Below are 18,478 nucleotides of genomic sequence, written 5' to 3'. Positions count from 1 at the left end.
TTTCTCCCCTTTACTTCCTAGTTAGCTGTGTCATCGAGCCTTCCCTTTCACCTTCCCTTTTGCTCCATGTCTCCTGCCACCTGAAAAGGTGAGAGAAGAGCTGTGCCTGGTCAAGCAGAGCATGCATGCTGACTTGCTTTGGCAGCATCCAGGTGTTTGACATCCACAAACACCGAGAGTCCCTTCAGGAGGGTTAAAAGCAGCGTCTCCTCTACACACCGGCCTCTTCTGAAAATCACGGGTCACCAATATCATTCACAATCATCTTCAAATATACTCTGAGACATCAAAAGACTCCAAGTTTGAGGGACAAGTAAGCAAACTGCTTAAAGCTTATGCCTACAAGAAACAAAATATACAAAAATCTATGCCTTTAACATTTATTTATTTTCTATATTAAAGCCCTCACTGTACTACTTAATACTTTTTAAATTTTGCAATACACGGACAGCTGTACTGTGCGGTCCCTCACACTACAGGGACAGGAAGCCAAAGGCACAGTTACAAAAAGCAATTAAAGTGGCATGAATCTTCAAATATTCATTATGTAAACCCAAATAATTTCTTATACTTCCTATTATTCTTAGTTTGCTTGATAAATATTTCTGTTAAAAAATGCAAATTTGTACACAAGCAAAAAAAAGAAAAAAAAACCAAAAAACCTCCTGCGGTATTAAAACTGAAGCAAAGGAACCTAAACCACAGGTGCCAACAAGGAACTTAAAATTTTTTTGAGGAATTCTGGCAAGTCATCACAAATGAGCTCTCATAGGAATAACAAAATTAGGTTAGAAGTTTCTTGTGAACATCAGGTAAAGAAAAAAATGCCCCGAAAACACAACAAAACTACTGCCAAGTAGGCTGTAGTTTATGCTGCTTTCCTTCTGGGTTCAGCCATTGCTAATTAATATGTATAATCATCCAGGTCTCTCTCCCTTTGAGTCAAAAAGGGGTAAGATATCTTCAAGATACCTTCAACATGTTCTCCCACTCCCCCAAAAATCAAAACCCAAAGGAAAAAGTGTTCAAAACCAGTTAGCTATATACACAGGCAATGAATGGCAGGTACCACACCTCTAGTCCAAGCATGTGGCATGCACTCAGATTTAAGCATATCAGCAGTCTGCAAAATTATGATTCAGAGATAAAGTTCCTTGAGGTCCTCCCAATCCTTTTGTTTTAATACAGTGTATGCCTTACTTTGCCTCTTTAGCATATGCGGTAATTGCTCTATTAAGTTCCTAAAAAGTAATCCTTGACAAAAGGACATTGGAAAGTCCTACACCAAAGAAGCAGAGGGAATAAGAAGCCACCTTAAAACAGCAGCCAATACCTGATGTGCTCTGTGTGAAACCCCAAGGCATCGCTTTTCAAGCGGTAAGCCACCACACGCTTGTCAGAGAATAGAGTCACAAGAAGAGGAGAAAAAAACCAAACCTGACTCACATCTATAAGATGAAAGGACCATTTCTGACATTTTTGGTTCATACACATGTTGCACACAAGCTGGCAGTGTGCTTGAACAGCCAAGGGCAGTTATCCTGGAAGACATCTGTACCTCCAGGAAGGTTTGAGATTTGGCCAGGGTGGAAGGGTGAGGGCACAGGGAGTCAGTGGGTTTGTCTGTTTGGACAGCACTGACAATGCCTTAACTATTGCAAAACAGGGAAGAATAATAGTGTTAAATGCTTCACACTGAGCAATGCCCCAGCTCTTACCACTCCTTTTATCAAGGACTTCCCTTGTTTAATTTTTTTTTAAAGAGATTAACAATAATATACAAAGAAGTCAGTGTATTGCTTAGAAACATCTGCCAGCATTAACATAAGAAAATTAAGAATATTTTTAAGATCAGCCTCTACTATGCCCGTTTATGCATCAGCAATTTCAAAACAGCATAGATCAGCCACAAATCAACTCTAACAACTAGTCTTCCAGACAGAGCAATCAAAGTATATATATATTAAAAATACCTGAGTCACACCGGTGGAGCCGACCTCCAACACAATTTGAATGTGTTAGATTTAATTAGAAGGTGTTGACAAGTACACATACATTTATTCCATAAGAAAAAGATAGTCACCTTTGAGATCTTGAGCAGCAGTAGCCACCACACTACCTTGGACCTCAGTGGCCAAATGAATATGTAATATCTCTAGCTCTAAAATCCCACCCCTTCCTTCTCTCCTCCAAAGCCACTCAAGTATCTAAATATTTAAGATTGGTAACACTGGCTTCTGGTCTTGCCACCATCCAAATTTTACTCAGGGCCAGGATGAAGAGGATTAAAGGTGCTGGCATTGTCTGGAGTAGGTACTGATCTCCTGCTCTCAGTGCTGTTTGTTGCCTCATGTCACAAAGTTTCTACCAAGATAATACACATCACACTCTTTAGAAAAGGAGTTTTTGACTTCTCTGTCTTGTTGACAATAACCTAAGTTTAATCTTGCATAGCCCATTAAAAAAAATATTAAATGTGAGTTGAAACACACCCCCCTCATCTTCCCATTGGAACTATTTTGCTCAAGCTGCAACTGAACACCAGAAAGTTTGCGAGCTCTTCACATGACTTAAATCAGAACTGGAACAAATTTCTGAATGCTTTCAACTCTCACTCTCTCCCCCACAAGAGCTTAAATACTGGGCCAAGTGACCCCAGTTTCTGATTAAATAAAAGCAAATAAATAAAAGCCTGCACCCTTCTGAGCTGGTGAACCTCACCTAAGCGGCCATGGCAAGAGCTGCTCACCAGCAGTGCCCTAGAACCTGGGGAGGGTGTGTGCCCATTATTTACTGTGAACAGGCAAAACTCTCCATTTGTCCACACAAACCAGTGATCAGATTAGTAGTAAGCCTCCACTCTGATGTATCTCTTGCACAAAGTCCTTCTGCTCTGTAACAATGCCTCAGTAACCTGAATGAGCTGTGTAACCCAAGGGTTGCTTCAAAACCAGGAGGGGCCTCTTGCTCACTCTGAGCTGCAAACAACTCATCCTACAGTGATAACTGTACCAAGTGAAAAAAATACAACTAATTTTCTGGGGCTGGGCAAAAAAGTAATCCATCTTTTTATTTTTTAATCACCATGAATATAAGCAGTTCGGCAACATTATGATCAGAGCATTGTGAACACCCATTAGCTCAGGGATAAACAGCTCATTTGTGTTGGGAGATGAGAGGATTTGCAGGCAAGGCAAGGAAGGTGAGCAGTGGAGAAGACCAAGGTAAGCAAACATGAAGACAGGATTGCTGCAAGGAGGGTTATGGGAACAGAACAGACGAAAGAGGGACCACTAAAAGAGCTTCTGTCAGCCATTGCCAGTGCCACAGAGCTAGAACAAACACCCAAAGAGATATCGGAGGAGGAAAACAGCAGTAGCAACAGCCAGAGTAGGAAGGGAGACATTGAACAACTTCTCTGGTGGGAATAAATATTAAAGGTTAAATTAAAAAAAAAAAAAAAAAGGAAAATAAAAAAGAGCAGCCTGACATTTCCCCTTCCTAGGCAACCTTCCCCTGCTCAAACCTCTCTACCACTTCCTTTTACACCAGTGGGTTGTTAAGGCTTCCTTTTTCTTTGATGGAATAGATACCCAGGAGGTCCTCCAGGCACACCAAGCACTCAATCCAGCCATCTCCCTGACCACCAGTCAGGCAGGCAGCATACAGAATACACTCAACACCTCAGACACTGCCACAGCTACCTCTGAGCCAGAATTTCCTAAACTAAACATTAATGTATTACACATTAAAGCAGGTACATGCAGGTATAAAATCTATACCTTCGGCTGACCTCCCACACTGGACCTCTGAGCTGGATGATGTGAGCCACGCTCTCTTAGAAGCGGCAACAACTGCAGGATAAGTCCCACGTGCGCAGGATTGCTGATGGCTGGGGGTTTATCTTGTACTCCAGTTGTTCTGTGTTTTTTCAGACAAATATCAATTTCAGTACTTAAACCACTAATCATGAAATTTTCATTTTGTGTGTGTTTGGAAAAATATAATCAAATAGTGTAGGAAGATTAGACCTTAAGAAACACAAACTACAGCAAATCACATGTAGTACGTCAGACACCTATAACAGCCCACACACAATGACAGAGCCTCAGAAATCTAGTGGAGAAGAAAACACCTTCTGGGTATAAAATTTTAAGCACAAGTTTTTGTCCCACAGCTCCCATGAGGCTCACCTTGGTGGCACAACTCTTAGTTCAATCCTTAAATTTGCTGCCAAACATTAACTTTAAAGCAGGGAACTTAGCTAATAGCCAAAGTACTGCCAGGAAAACAAACAGAATACACAGAATGCATATCTGCATATGCTGTTTACTAGGCATTTTCTTCACTGTTTTAACCAAAATGTGATACAGATTGTATCAGGTTATACAGTTTCAGGTTACGTTGCAGTATGAACCATGAAGGACGGGTGCAAAAAAATTGACTAGAGGGAAATTGAAAACCATTGCAGTTTTCTGTACATTAACATTGGATTGGTCACCTCCTTCACGGAACTTAAACAAAGGACCATCACTGCTCCAGCTCTTTTTGAGGTGACAGAGCCTACAAGTACTCCCCTGTAAGGGAGAGTTTCCACCAGCTCCAGCTTGAGGGAAATGAAGATAACTGGCAGCAGCTGAAGATCTGGCACCAAATAAGCGATTTAATTAGCCAACAGGTGGAGCGAGGTAATTATTCCTCTCTCTGCAGCATTTGGGAGACCACATCTGGAGTACTCGGTCTGCTTTGGGAGTCCTGGGAAAAGAAAGACTGACATACTGGAGTGAGTCCAGTGGATGTCCACAAAGCTGCTGCAGCACTTGACATGTGAAGGCGAGCTTGAGAGCTGGGTCTGCTCAGTCTGTGCTGGGAGATACTCAAAACCTGCCTGGATGAGGTCCCAGCTTTGAAGGTACCCCTATTCTGTTCAGGGAGATTATTTCCTTCAAACGTACAGCTCACCTCAGAGATGTTAGAAGAACTATTAAAAAATAGCTTAATGAAAAAGCTAATAAAAAAGTACTTCTAGAAGGAATCTGTTATCTCTAGAGAGATCAGTTACAGAAAATAAATTTTTACAATATGAGTGGGTAAAAAACCCATAGGCGATCATTCCTTTAAACAACATCAGGCGTTTCTCCCCACTGTCCTCCACCCCCTTTTTAAAGTATGATGTGAAAGAGTTCAAAGCTACAGACTTGTCACAATTTAAAAACGTTTGGCAAGTTCCCATACCAACAATCATGAAGTAAATCTACATGACATGGTTTGGCTGCCATTTTCAAGATATTTTCTCAGAAATTACACCTCACAGTGGCAACTGCTGATTATGGAAGAAATTCTTATCACAGTTTGGGGTACCTACACTATCGGCAAACAGATTTTATTCCCTTTGCAGAGCTGCTTACACCTGCATTAATATTTCTGTGATATTTCACTTTTGGAAGAGAGTGTCAACAACAGTCCAGTAGCATTAAGAAATTCACAGATACATAATAAAATTTCAAAATTTACTTGAACCATAAGCTCTCTGCACCAGTTTACTTTGGCAAGACCTCACTCATCAAGAATTACTCTCCAATTCTTATGGTGATACAATTTGAATGCATCCTTCTTTAAACAAGGTAGATTGAAAATAAACATTGCACACTATCACAGCACCACTGCTACTATCATAGCACTGTGTCACCTCAAAGTTTGTGGGTAGCTGATCTAGATGAAGCTCCTACAGAACATAATATTATAATATAATAATAATCCTTGTCTTTTGTGGGGCAGATAATGTAAAAAAAAGCAATAACAATAATTCTAAAAAATAATAAGTTTAGTGGCAACTTTAAAAAAAGCTAGTTTGAGTAGTCTGATGCTATGAAAATGGACATTCATCTAGTTAGCCAACTCTTTCTGGTCATTGCTCTCTTGTCTCTCCTTTTTTTGAGTCAAGAAGCGAAGCACAGCCTCTACAACACACAGATACACTCACAGCAACCACGAACACGTCACGGTGGTCCTGGAAGCAGTGCAGGCACATGAGCACAGTGTTCCTCTGGGGCTCTGGGGCTCTCCTGAACCTCACAGGTGAGCTCCTCTGCCCACCACAGCATAGTGCTGAGCAGGCACTTGGGTATCTTGGGTCCCAGGCTTGCCCTACCCAAGGAAATAAAACCAAAGCAATGCTGTCCACATGCAGTCCCAGACTGTTCTCAGCACAGTCCTGCTGTGCCACACCAGCTCTAAAGGATGACAGATACCTTCTGCAAGACACAAACTGACATGACAAATCGTGGAGGAGTTGACCACAAAAGCAAGATTAGGCTGACTCGTTTAACACCCACATCTATACACTCAGCTTCATAAAGCAGAACTGCCTACGAACTCTGCTGCATGGGGAGGAAAAAACATCCCCCAGCCCCAGACAATGTAACCTCATGATTTTGAACTAAGATTTGCTGAAAATGTAAGGAAGGGTAGAGACAAGGTTACCTCACCCTTAAAGAAGTCACTGAATCACACTGATGGTCAGTGGTTAAAAAAAAATAAATCTATAAATGCAAGAATTTTGTAAACTTTTTACAGGGCCAGCAGCAAATGTCTGTGAATGTCGAGTCATCAAGCAGTGCAAAGCGATGCTCTCCCCACCCTGCCTGCCACGACTGAGGAGGAGGAAAAGGGACACAGTCTTCCCTGCACACTTTTATCTGCAGCCCTATTTGTTCCTTTTTGGCAGCCCCACTTGAACATTAGGACAAGGAGTTCTGCAGTTTTTAGACATGCCAGTAATGCTGCCCTAAGCAAGAAAGACAGTCAATGCTTGTCTTCTACCTCCCCTCGTGCACAAAAGGTCACTTCCGACCTTCAAATGTAGGGGATGTTTCTTCCACAAGGTCACAACATTTAGCAGCTCTCTTCTCAGTCAAATTTTTGGGCTCACTACTTTTCCAGCAAAAGAGAAACTACAAAAGCAATTGAAGCCAGTGCTATGAGTGGGTTTTTTTGAGAGCATACAGGCTGCTATACTGAGAGTTAAATCTGGGTCTTCAGCTTGTCAGCTCCTGCACACTGATCTTATCCCAGTTGTAGGATGATGGGCTTACAAAGTTTTTCAGCAGTGAATATAGGCCACACAATGGGTTTCATTAAACATTTTTTTCTCCTTTTAAAGGTGGTTTGCCTCGGCCTTTCTGAATAAAATAGAAGAGATATTAAAAAAATAAAAATAAAATAAAAATCCAATAGCTATTTCTCTTCACAAGTCCAAAGTATGAGGTCTTATGAATATAAAAATCACTGACCACTCAAAGACACCTGAAGAATCTAATATTTGGAAAGAAAGGCCTGCATATTTAGCTAAAGACTGTAAATTAAAATTATGAATAACCTCAGATACTGTGCTATTCAAAAGATTAGTTTTAAACAGTTTTATTCCTTCTTGAAGAGAAAGAAACCAGACAAGACATTTTCAATTAATTTGGAAATGGGAGTGAGAGTATTTCTTGATGAAATCACCAATTTAAATGCTGCACAGAGTGATAGCATCCAAAAATTTCATAATCTGTTGGCTATCTCACAGATTAACCCCAGAAGAAAATTTAGGCGTTTTCAGTTACTTCCCAGAGAGGAAGAAAGGCAACAGAACTGGCATTTTTGCTGATCTTTAGACAAAAATGTTGCTGGATATGGGCTCACTCTCTGTAATTCAAAATTCATTGTCATACAGTGACATCATACAAGAGGACCTATTCACAGGAAGTCCTAAAAGTATGCAAGAGGTCATTAACTTCACCACAATAAATGTTCTCCACCATTAACCTCACCACCAAGAACAAAAACTGAGCATTTACATATAGTTTAAGACAAAATCAGTCTAATTGCCTTCTCAGATAACAGAGGTTTCCATACCTAGTCTCAGACATGCTCTTTTTTCTTGGAAAAAAACATATCATAGCTGCCTGGTGAGGGGTGCCCATAAAGAAAAAACAGTCCCAAGAACAAACAAATAGCCTCTCTTTTAAGGGTGTGAGAGTTTGTTTTGCTTACACCTGCTCTCCCCCTCTGTCCCTGGGGTGAAAGCAGCTGGCTGGAGGACACAATCATCACTGGCTTCCAAAGAGGGCTATGAGCTGGTCCTCTCTGCTCAGCCCTAAGGAGTGACCAGGTATGGGATGAAGCTATGTCCTCAGCAATTTCATCACCCACTGTGGTGGCTTCTGGCTTGGAGAACTTCTGAAGTAACCAACAACAATTCTTCTCAATTATTCTGGGCAAGAGCATCAACTTCAAGTATAAGCCCCAGACTAACTCTGTGGTTGAAAGGTCAGGTACAAAGGGGGAAAAAACCCAAAATACATGTTAAAAAAATTTAAAAAAAAAAACCAACCCAACACAGTTATCTGTACATCGTTATCAGCAGCCAGGATAGGAAATACGTGATATTCCAAAGTCATGCCAGGAAAACTTTCAGAACTGTCTTTTTTGTAAGTGGTACAGCTGCAAGTCAAAGATCAACGTTACGCAAAATGCTCTTTCACACACAGGTTGTTCAAAAACAAGGGAGGTTGAAAGGTCTTTATTAATACAATAAAAAGCCTTCAAATGAATGTTAAAGTTTATTTGTTAAAAATCAGCAAAACAAAAAAACCCAACCCCACTGCCTCCCCACCCCCAACAAGGAAAATTGAAATTGTAAAGAAAAAGGGTGCTAGGAATCACCAGACAGGTCATTAGGGAACTCTCATGGAAAGGCGAAGTTTTTCTTTAAAAAAGCATAAACCTGAATGAGCATTTAAGATTAATCTTCATTTTCACAGGCTGTTTAACTTCTCTGTATAGAGAATATAGCAAATTTAGACCTGCCATGATTGAGATTATCTGGCAAAAATATTTCCAACTTGGACTATACCAAAAAGGATCGAGAACTATTTTGGTCAAATCTGTTAACAGAGGAAAACTGGAGCCAAGAGGAAAAGGACAATTTTAAACAGAGCAGATATTTCATGTAAGCCAAGCCAATCATTTGAGGTTTTCTCCTTACCCCTCCCAAAATCACTAAAACAAGAGTTATTTTCATGTTAAAATGGTGCCAAACACTTCTTTTCTGTTAAAGCAAATGTCCTCAATCATACACACACAAGGGCAGCTTCCTCTGCCTGCTTCAGCCAGCTCTTCCCTTGGTCTGTTCAATGTCCCTCCACCCTGCTACTCCTGCCTTCCTTCATACATTGTCCTGGTGCCATTACCATCACTTTCAGCTTCAAAACTCTTTCCAAATTCACCACTGTGAGCAACAACACTTTGGTGAATAAAATACTACTTTCCAAGCATTTATGGAAGCTTCAGTACTGATGGTACATTTGGTCTGAAATGCAAGATCTCAGTTTCAGGTTATGATCGTCCTCACACAGCCAAACTTTAGATGTTGAGCTGTCTTTTAGAGCTCCCAGAGCCGCTGCAAGGGAGCTTGGAGGATGTGCAGATGATCTTCCAGAGGCCACGCCAAGAGCTGTGAAGCAAAGTGAGCTATGTGAGGTGGAGTCTTTCTGTTCAGGGCTGGTTGCTGATAGTGCCTTTGTTTTGGGGAGAGCAGACTAGCTGCTCTCACTGCACAGGATTGAATACTATTAGCAGTGTCTCTGGCTCCTCTGAGGAGCTCTGACTGGGATCCTTTGTACTTTAAAGCACTGAACACATCACTCACAGCCACTTCTCAACATCCCTCCTTTCTGGTTGTTGCCACAGGGAACCTAAAGCAGGATGGAACAAAGAATTTCCCTAGGCCAGAAAAGGCCTCCAGCCATTGTTGCCTCCAAAGAAATCCACCAAAATAGAGCAAAACAAATAAGCACAGAAGGGTCACCTTCCCCATTCTCATCAAAACATTCTCACATTGCTGCTGCCTTGTAGAGTTCACCACATTAAACCACATCTCAGTAAGATGAACATCAATGAACTTGCTCTAAAAATTTAGGTTTCTGCCTTGAGCAAGAAGGACTTATTACTCACAGATACTTAAAAAAATTATAGTGTGGGAGAGGCAACTTTCAGAGATGCAAGACTTCTCTGAATCAGGAGAAGCTGGGCAGGAAAATATGGGCTAACATTTCTCCCCATAGCACCTTGTCACAACCAACATCATCCATTCAAACTGGGATACAAAAAAAGAGCTGCATTTTAGGAAGGGCAAGTTTAAAATTAATCTGCTGTCTTCTACCTTCTTGGAAAAAAGATTTAACCCAGACCACCTAATTCAGATCAGTTGATACTGCCAGACCATCTTTTTTGATAGCTTTTTCAGATTAAAAACATTCATTCAAATTCATGGTATACAAGAAATAGAGCTGGTCAGGAGAAATCTGACAGTCATTTTCTGCAAGATGATTTAGTTCTATAGACAACTTAAAGCTCCGCAAAACTACTGCTGATTTTATACTCCAGTAAAAAGTCAAGGTGTCAAAGGTTCTATTTTGCTCCAAACAGGTGGCAGTATTTTGAGTTGAAATCCTTGCTTTCACAGCAAGTTACCATTTAAAACAGTCAGAAGCAAGATGAGGCATCATGTTTTGACTGACTTGAAATAATATGATTTTTCACCTCCCCCAGTAAAAGCAGTGATACCGTTCAATTTTGTTTCCGTTCCAAGTGAACTAAAGTTCCAAAAAAGCTCTACAAAATGTGACTGTTTTCCTGCAGCCAGTGGTAAGGACAGCAACAGGGTACTGCAACTCCTGTAAGGTCAGGCCTGCTTCCAGTTTCGGGGCTGAAGGACACCTCCCACAGACAGGTTTCACTTGACCACTGACAAAGCAGGAGGCAGAGATTGCCTGCCCGAAGCAGAGCCCTGCCTGAGCCAGCAGGCGAGGCTGTCCTGGAGCACAGTGCTAACGGGGCTCTCGCTCCCTAAGGGGAGCCACACAGCCTCGCATGCACCGAAACAGCTTCAGCCTTTCATGTTTCATCTGCACCTGTCAATTCTCTGTCTGGAAGTCAGGCACTAAGGGTGAAACCCGTGACAGGATGCAAATGCTAGAAATCCCAATTCTTCTACACCTGCATGTTTATCGTCTACTGAAATGCAAAGCTGGTTGGGGATTTTTTGGTATGGTTTTTTTCGTTTGTTTGTGTTTTTGTAATTTTGTTGGGGGATTTTTGTTTGTTTGGTGTGTTTTCTTTTTTTAATATATATAAATTATTACTACCTCACCAAAAGAAGGTTAGGTTTTTAACCTCTAATAGCTAACCCTAAGCCACCGTGGTACCAAGTGAGACACCCAGCAGGCAGGCAGATGCAGCCCTGAAGTTTCACCTCCTTCTGAGGCACTTGGCACTGGGTGGCCCTGGCAGCATTTCCCTGGCTGCTGGGAACTCAGCTCTGAGGTGCACAGTGCGTTCAGCCTGGCACAACAAGAGGCCACATCGCCGGCCAGGAGAGCCACATCTCCAGGGATTGCAGCTCAGGGTGCTCCTCACGGAGGCAGGCAAACCCTTTTGTGGCTTTCGCCTCAAGTAAATGGCTGACTTGCACAATACAGATCCGTAGGCCTTTTGTCACCAAAGGAATCCTTAATTGCTGGATTTCAATGAGACTGCTCGGATGAACTAGATTTGTCGGTTCAAGTCCTGTTTTTGGAGTAATGGGTCACAGGGACTTCTGAAGACACTTCTGTGGGAGGTGCAGGGGTGGGAGAGGGCCAGGAGTTACTGGTTTTCTCCCTCTGAAAGGAAGGTCACTTTGACAATACACACTGCCAGCAGCAGACTTGCCCATAAAGCAAATTACAAAGCACTGTCCATGACACAAACAAACACCATTATTATACATTCAAAGTGGTGCCCAAACTTAATTAAGCAGAACTTTACAGAACAAGTTTGAATCAAATATTAATGTGCACCCCAGAGAGAAGGACGAAGGGAAAGCACATGCCTCCAACTCTTTTTCTCCCTGAAGTAAAAAGCACAGTAATGCAGCAAGACAGAAAAGTGAAGGTGCTGGTTAAATAAAAGTAATTGAGCATAAGATGGCAAACAGCTCTATACTTTCCTTATCACAATTAAACATATGATACTGCAGATGTACCATATTACAGTGTGAAATCATCACAACTGTTACAATTTTATTACACTGTAAGTCAGTGTTGATGACTCCATGTCCAGGTTAGTGTATTCAGCTAAGCCAGAGGGCCAGTGGTCACAGAGGCCCTCACCATATCAGACTCCACTCATGATTTCAGATGACACCATTTAGCTATTTCACATAAAGGCATCGTGGAATCTGTTGTAGTCTGTCAAAAATAAAAAGCTCCTCAGCAATGTTTTTCTTACTCATCCGAATTAGAACTTTATCACTGAGTCCTAACTTTTAAAGATACTTATTAAAATGATTAATAATCAACTTCTTTGTATCACCTTATTAATTTCTGGCTTACACTGACTGCCATGTCCATATGCCAAAGTCATTTGTCCCTCACTGAAGACATGTATTTACTCAACACCAAAATAATTTCCAGAGAAGGCCGTTCAGAGTTTTACACTTAACTGGTATTTTATGCCACTATGTCTTTCACCAGGAGGCAACATAGAATTTCTGAAACAACATGCCTGAAGCATAAACCACAAAACACCACAGCCAGGGGCCCACCATCAGACAACTTCATATTGAAAATTGTTTCTTTTGCCAAAGACAAGCCATGCAGATGAGGCAGTAATTTGTTGGAGGTGGAGAGGAAGGATGCTTACAGGAATCCTCTAAGAAGCATCTGAACATTTCAACAAATTTGCAGCCTACTATTAACAAAATACAAATTTTTAAAGCATTAATTAGGCAATCTTTCTCTTTTTCATCAAAATTGTAACTTTATGGGGTAAGAAGGGCTCAAGAAGGAACCCAATGTCTTTTTCACGAGAGATACCATTCTTAAAATTTATGTTGTGGAAAGACACTGACCTGCTGACATCCATCAAGTGCTACTAGTTTTCTGAGCACACACATCAAGGTGCTGAAAACTCCTGAAACACTGGGGCAAAAGTAACAACCTTTCCACTTTAGTGATACTAAATAAATGTGCAACTATAAAAATGAACTGTAGCCCCCTCCAGTTTCCCCCTGGGTCAAGCAGTGGCTACAATGGATGTAACTGAGAAGTTGGAGATGTTGCCTTCCCTCCCTTCCCACTCTGGTATTTTTCTTCTGCACTCCTTTGTTCGCTTAACAGGACTTTGTTTCAAGTGTGTTTTTACTCCTTCACTGCATGACCAACCCACACAGTCAGAAGACAGGCTTATAAAAACCACAGATCTCCAGCAGGGAGCTCAACGGTGGGTGTAATATTGGACACAGCTCTCCATTCATCACGCACATTCTCTGGATTTCAAGTTGACAGTGTCCCTTTAGCTTACTGTTCCTCCTCATGGGAGACCAGGCGAGTCAACCCTAATGAAAACACTTCCTCCACCAGCATATAAACAAACAGATCTTCACCTGCAACTCTTCGCAGCTTCCAGAACGCTTCCAGTTAAAAAGACATCAAGACAAAAAGAAAAAAAAAGAAAAAGAAAAAAGAAAAAAAAAAAGAAGAAAACAAAAAGGGGTGTGGGAAGGAGATCCTAAAAAGTGTTACAGCTGCAGGGATGGTGGAAGGAAGGATGTGGGAGTTAAGGAGGTTGTATACAAGGAGGAAAATGACTAGGTCTCAAAGGCGTTCCCAGTCTTGTGCGTGCATTTCAAAAGCCCGGTCCGCCCTGGTCACTCGTTATTTAGCGTTTTAAGAATCAGAGCATATCAGAGTGATGGATGAGCAACTGCAGAGGGTTGCTTTCCACCCAGCCCAAACCCTCTCCACCAGCATCTACTCAGCCCTGCCCTCCGTGCCACTGCTGAGCCCAGGTATCATGGGTTTGTTCCCTTCCCTGGCCAGCCCTCTCCCAGAGCTCACGCACACGCAGAATCCACACAGAGCAGAGATCGGGCGAGATCCCGAGGAAGCAGAGGCCAAACTGAGCATTATTAAGGAGGTCGGGCGACACGTACACTGTGGCTCTGCAGACGCAGCAAAACGCTGGCACCCATGGTGTGGCGTTTGGTATCTCTCCCTAATCTTAAATGTAGCTGAAAAGGAACTGGCACCACATCAGCGGCCTCGTCTGGGAAGGAACAGAGAGGCTCTAGGGGAAGACACAAGAAACAAGCCTCTTTTCACATCCTACCACCCTTGGGCATTTTGTGCGTCCCTTCTTTCTTCCCTGAAAGAGGCCTTTGTCACAGACGCGCAAATCCTATACGATTTATTTCAGAAGGAGAGAAGGTCTTTTTATTTATTTCCCCCCCCTCCCCTTTTTCGCAGTTCGGCGACAACAAATACGTCCCTGTGCTGCGCCCCCTCCCCTCTCCCCGGCCGGCGTCCGCGGGGGCGGGGGACACCGATACGGGCGACCCCCGGGCACGCAGAGGCCGCGCACGGGCGGTCACGGGCGCTGCCCCCGGCCCTGCCCGCGCTGCGGCCGCGGCTCCCGGCGAGGAAGGCGGGCGCTGGGTCCGCGTGTTCGTGCGTGGGGGAGACCCGCAGCAGCGCGGCCGCCTCCCCTCGCCGGGAGCCCCCGCACCCCGGCAGCGCTCGGGCGCACAAAGGAAACAGACCCGCCGCAGCAAGCATCCATCCATCCATCCATCCATGCATGCATGCATCCCCCCGCCCCCGCTCCTCCGGGCGGGCTCCGGCCCCTCCGTTACCTGAGGCGGCTCGGCTCGGCTCGGCTCAGCGCAGCGCGGGGCCGGGGCGGCGCCGCCGCACTCGCATCCTCCTCGCTCCGCTCCTCCGCCGGCTGCCCCCGCCCGCCCGCAGCGAGGGGCGCCGCTCCGGGCGCCGCTGCCTCTCCCGGGGCAGACGCGCTTCGCCGAGGCGCTGCCGGCGCGGAGGCGGCGACTCCGTGCGGCGGCACAGCCGCAGCCTTCGCAGGGATGAGCTCGCACAGGCTGTCCGCGCTGCCGCTGCCGCCTCGCCTCCGCTCCGCTCCGCCCGGGCGAGCGCGGCTCGGGCGCTCCCTCCCACCGGGGCTCCTGACAGATGGCGCAACCGCAGCGCCGCCGCCGCCGCCGCCGCCCGGCCCCGCTCGCCCGCCCGGAGCCGGCAGCCCCCCCCGCCCGCCTCGCCCCTCCGCGGGGGCGGCCCCTGACTGACAGCGGCGGCGGCCAATGGCGGAGCGCGGCCGGCGGCAGCCGCCACTCTGATTGGCGGGCGGTGAGGGAGGCGGGGCGCGCGGCCGCGGGCGGGCAGCGCCCACCGACGCCCCCGGGCAGCGGCCGCCGCTCCGGGCGCCCGGCGCGGCCGTGACGGAGGCGGACCCGGGCTGGGAAGGGAAGGGGGCCGGAGGCGAAGAGGAGGGAAAAGGAAGGAGAGGAGCGGTTGTCGCTCCGTGTCGGGGTTCGCGACCGGCAGCTGCCAGCGCCGGAGCGGTTCGCGATGCTCCGCGCGCCGCTGGGGCGCCTCGGGAGGAGGAGGGAGGAATGAGCTGAACGTCTCAACATCCCCGATGAATGGGAGAACAATCTTAAGCAGATTATGCGTCTTTGTGGAAGACGACGGCTTGTTTTACTACTATGTTTTTTTTATCCGTGATTCTTGAAATTGGCAATAGTGGGTGATAAGGCAACGGCGGTAGTGAAATACGCGGAGGTTTTCCAGAGTTATGGTTTTATTCAATTTTCCACATTTAATCGCTGAGTTCTCAGCCGGCCGTTTTGGGAGGAGCGTCAGTCCCATGAAGTTGGTTTTTCTGGGGTGTACCTGCTGTACCTACAGCACGGCTGGGGCTTCGGTCTTGCACTGTAGTCGAAGATGTGCGGGCAGCCTTGTCCTCCAGTGACGGGGCACCCTGCTCCACCGGCAGGTGATTGGAAAAGTTCTCTGTACACTTTGTTCCCTTCAGATTCTCAGCAACGCCATAAATGCCCCCAGCGTTTCTCAAGGTGTTGCATCCACCTCCAACGCCCACTGAAAGCACCACATGCTTCAGCTTCAGGTCCTCTCCCCAGCACCGCCCTGTCTGTGACCTTGAGTGCTCCCATACTGAGAGATAGGCACATCTCACTGTCACTTGTCTCCTAGGCTTGGAAAGCTCTTTTGCCTTAGGACTAAAGAAATTGCAATTTAGGCTTCAATAAGAACAGGAGAGACATACAAAATGCAAAAGCAGAGGGAGAGAAACTTGATTAAGTATGTTGAAATAGCGAAGAGAACTATAACACAAGTTCTCAATAAATGAGGTTTACATTTCTCTCCCACTTCTCCTTGGATTTAATTTTTGTAGGCTGGTATTTAACCAGAGAATTATCTCATCTTGGCAATTTGATTTCCTGATGAAATTACAGCTTTACAAGTTCAAATATAAACTTATTTCTTATCAAGATGTCTACAGCTGAGTGTTCAGGACAAAAGAGGTTTTTCCCTCTTTGGGTGACTGTGTAAGTTGAGTGTAGGTGACTCTTGATCATTACATTTCAGGACCAAAGAGAGTTTGTTCCACAAGTTCACATAAAGAATTTGGAGAAGATGGGAAATTCCAAAATAAAATGTCACTTGTGTCACTTCTCATTTTAAACCTCATTGTAGATGTACAAAGAAACAAGTTTTTCAGGCTCCTGGGTAGCTCATGTTTAGTTTCCATCCTAATCCTTCTATGCAGATTGGTTTTTAAAAATCATTTATTTTGCCATGTAAAAGGTATAATCAACACAAGAGGAGAAATGTATAGATCAACTGAAAAACCAACCTTTGATTTTCTTCCTGTTGGATGAAAACTGCAGCTCAGCGGAGAGGTCTGATTATGCCTTCCCAGAAACATCCACTGGGATCCTGATGCTGTAGACTTTGAGGAGCTGAGGCTGCAGCCACTGGGCCAGCAGCAGGGACCAGTTCATGCTGAACAGAGCTTCAGCTGGCCCAGAGCAGTTTGGAGGAAGAGCAGATTTATGGACTTCCAGCTTGGAGACTATCAGGACTGCAGATGGTGGCTTAATACTCCAGGCTCCTCAGCAGAAAGCCAGCACATGGCTCTAGGGAAAGGGGCATTTTTGCATGCCTTGTTTGCCTTTTCTATGGGTTTATACATAATCTTACCTCCCCACAAGTCAGTAGATGTTTCTTAGGGACTTGAAGCACGTTGGAAATTAATCAAACAACGAGATATCCTTTCTGCATAAGTTACAGGACAGAAATGCACTTAATTTTATAATGAAAGAAGCGGGAATAAAGAATCTCTGTCTGAATGCTCTTGCTCTGAATGAAAACTAGAATGGCACAAAGAAAAAAAACTGAAACAGACAAAAACCTACTTGACACTCTTTTTTGAGCCAAACAAGAAAGTAACCAACTAATCAATGAAATCAGACCAAAACAATATCACACTGCAGCCACAGGACTGCTGTAAGCCTGGGCAGACAAACTGGCTCAGCAGCATGTCATTGAAAGTCTGATTCTGAGCTAATAGAGCTGAAGAGGAGCAAGGTGTGGAGCCAGAAATCGAGTGCTGGTAGTTGTGTGGGAAGCACAGGAAGAAGCCCTGGGTTTCCCCTTTAGGGTGCCTGTATTTCCCTTAGGATCACAGAACTGCAGTGAGTTCCTGCAGGCCCAGTGGCAGAGGAGAGATGTGCTGGAGTGTTCTCTCTGTGTGAGCCAAGCCCATATGTCCCCATAGCAGTTCCTCCTCACACAAGTCTTGTTCTTTAGTAGTCACCACTATGGTTTGACTGTATTGATATTTGCCTTCAGGAATCACCCAGAAAACCTGTCAGACATTCTCCCAGTTAAACAGAAGGAATAATTAGATTTACCTACATAACACCGGAACAGTTCTTTATACCCTCCTCTTATTCTCTTAACTTTTCTAAACCTTAACCTTTAAGTTCATCACACTGTTTTCTCCCACCTTTGTCTGTGTAGCTTTCCTCCTCATGCCAAACTACTTTCTCCTCTCTCCAACCTCACTTTAAAACACTTATTCATTAAAATCTTGAAATAATGTCCATTGAAATGCTGCTTCTCCATCAGTCATTTTCATGGAAATACTGTCAAAACCTTAAATGTGCAATCACATGTGCTAAACCATGTGGTGTTAAGATTTTTTCCTTTCCTTCCTTTTCCCTGCTCCTGTCTTGCTATAGTGATACATAGTTTCCCACAGAAATATGAAAAGAGTCTGATAAGTATTTATTGGTATAAATAATTTAGCACCTGGGAATACAGGGTAGCAGTCACAAAATGACACACAAGTGTCTTTTGGACTAGTCAGTGGGCAAGAAGTCAGTGACAGCTATCATGAATGTATGCTGAATAAATAATGTCCACCGTTTTCAATGAAAAGTAATATTTTGAGAAGCCAAACATGCTCACGGCTGTAATAGCAAGGAGATGTAAAAGCAACTCTTTTGTAGAACAGGGCAGGACAACAGTTCAGTTTCCTTGGTTGTGTCAAGACACTCCTGGTAAAACTA

General features: G+C 44.3%; 1 protein-coding gene across 3 annotated transcripts in view; it reads right to left on the bottom strand.

Moving 5' to 3' along the window:
• Positions 1-15,040, bottom strand: part of FYN (FYN proto-oncogene, Src family tyrosine kinase) — a 140,513-nt gene extending 125,473 nt beyond the window's left edge. Inside the window, exon 1 of one of the 3 annotated variants that reach the window (XM_059842274.1) lies at positions 14,720-15,040. The gene's annotated coding sequence lies outside the window, so the exon portion shown is untranslated. The remainder of the gene's footprint in view (positions 1-14,719) is intronic. The other 2 variants (XM_059842273.1, XM_059842275.1) reach the window with 2 other exon arrangements.
• Positions 15,041-18,478: the final 3,438 nt, after the last annotated feature.

Source organism: Haemorhous mexicanus, chromosome 3 (assembly GCF_027477595.1).
Source record: "Haemorhous mexicanus isolate bHaeMex1 chromosome 3, bHaeMex1.pri, whole genome shotgun sequence".
Taxonomy (NCBI): Eukaryota; Metazoa; Chordata; class Aves; order Passeriformes; family Fringillidae; genus Haemorhous; species Haemorhous mexicanus.
The sequence above is the reverse complement of the archived record's forward strand: the minus strand, read 5'-3'. Positions and strand labels throughout refer to the sequence as shown.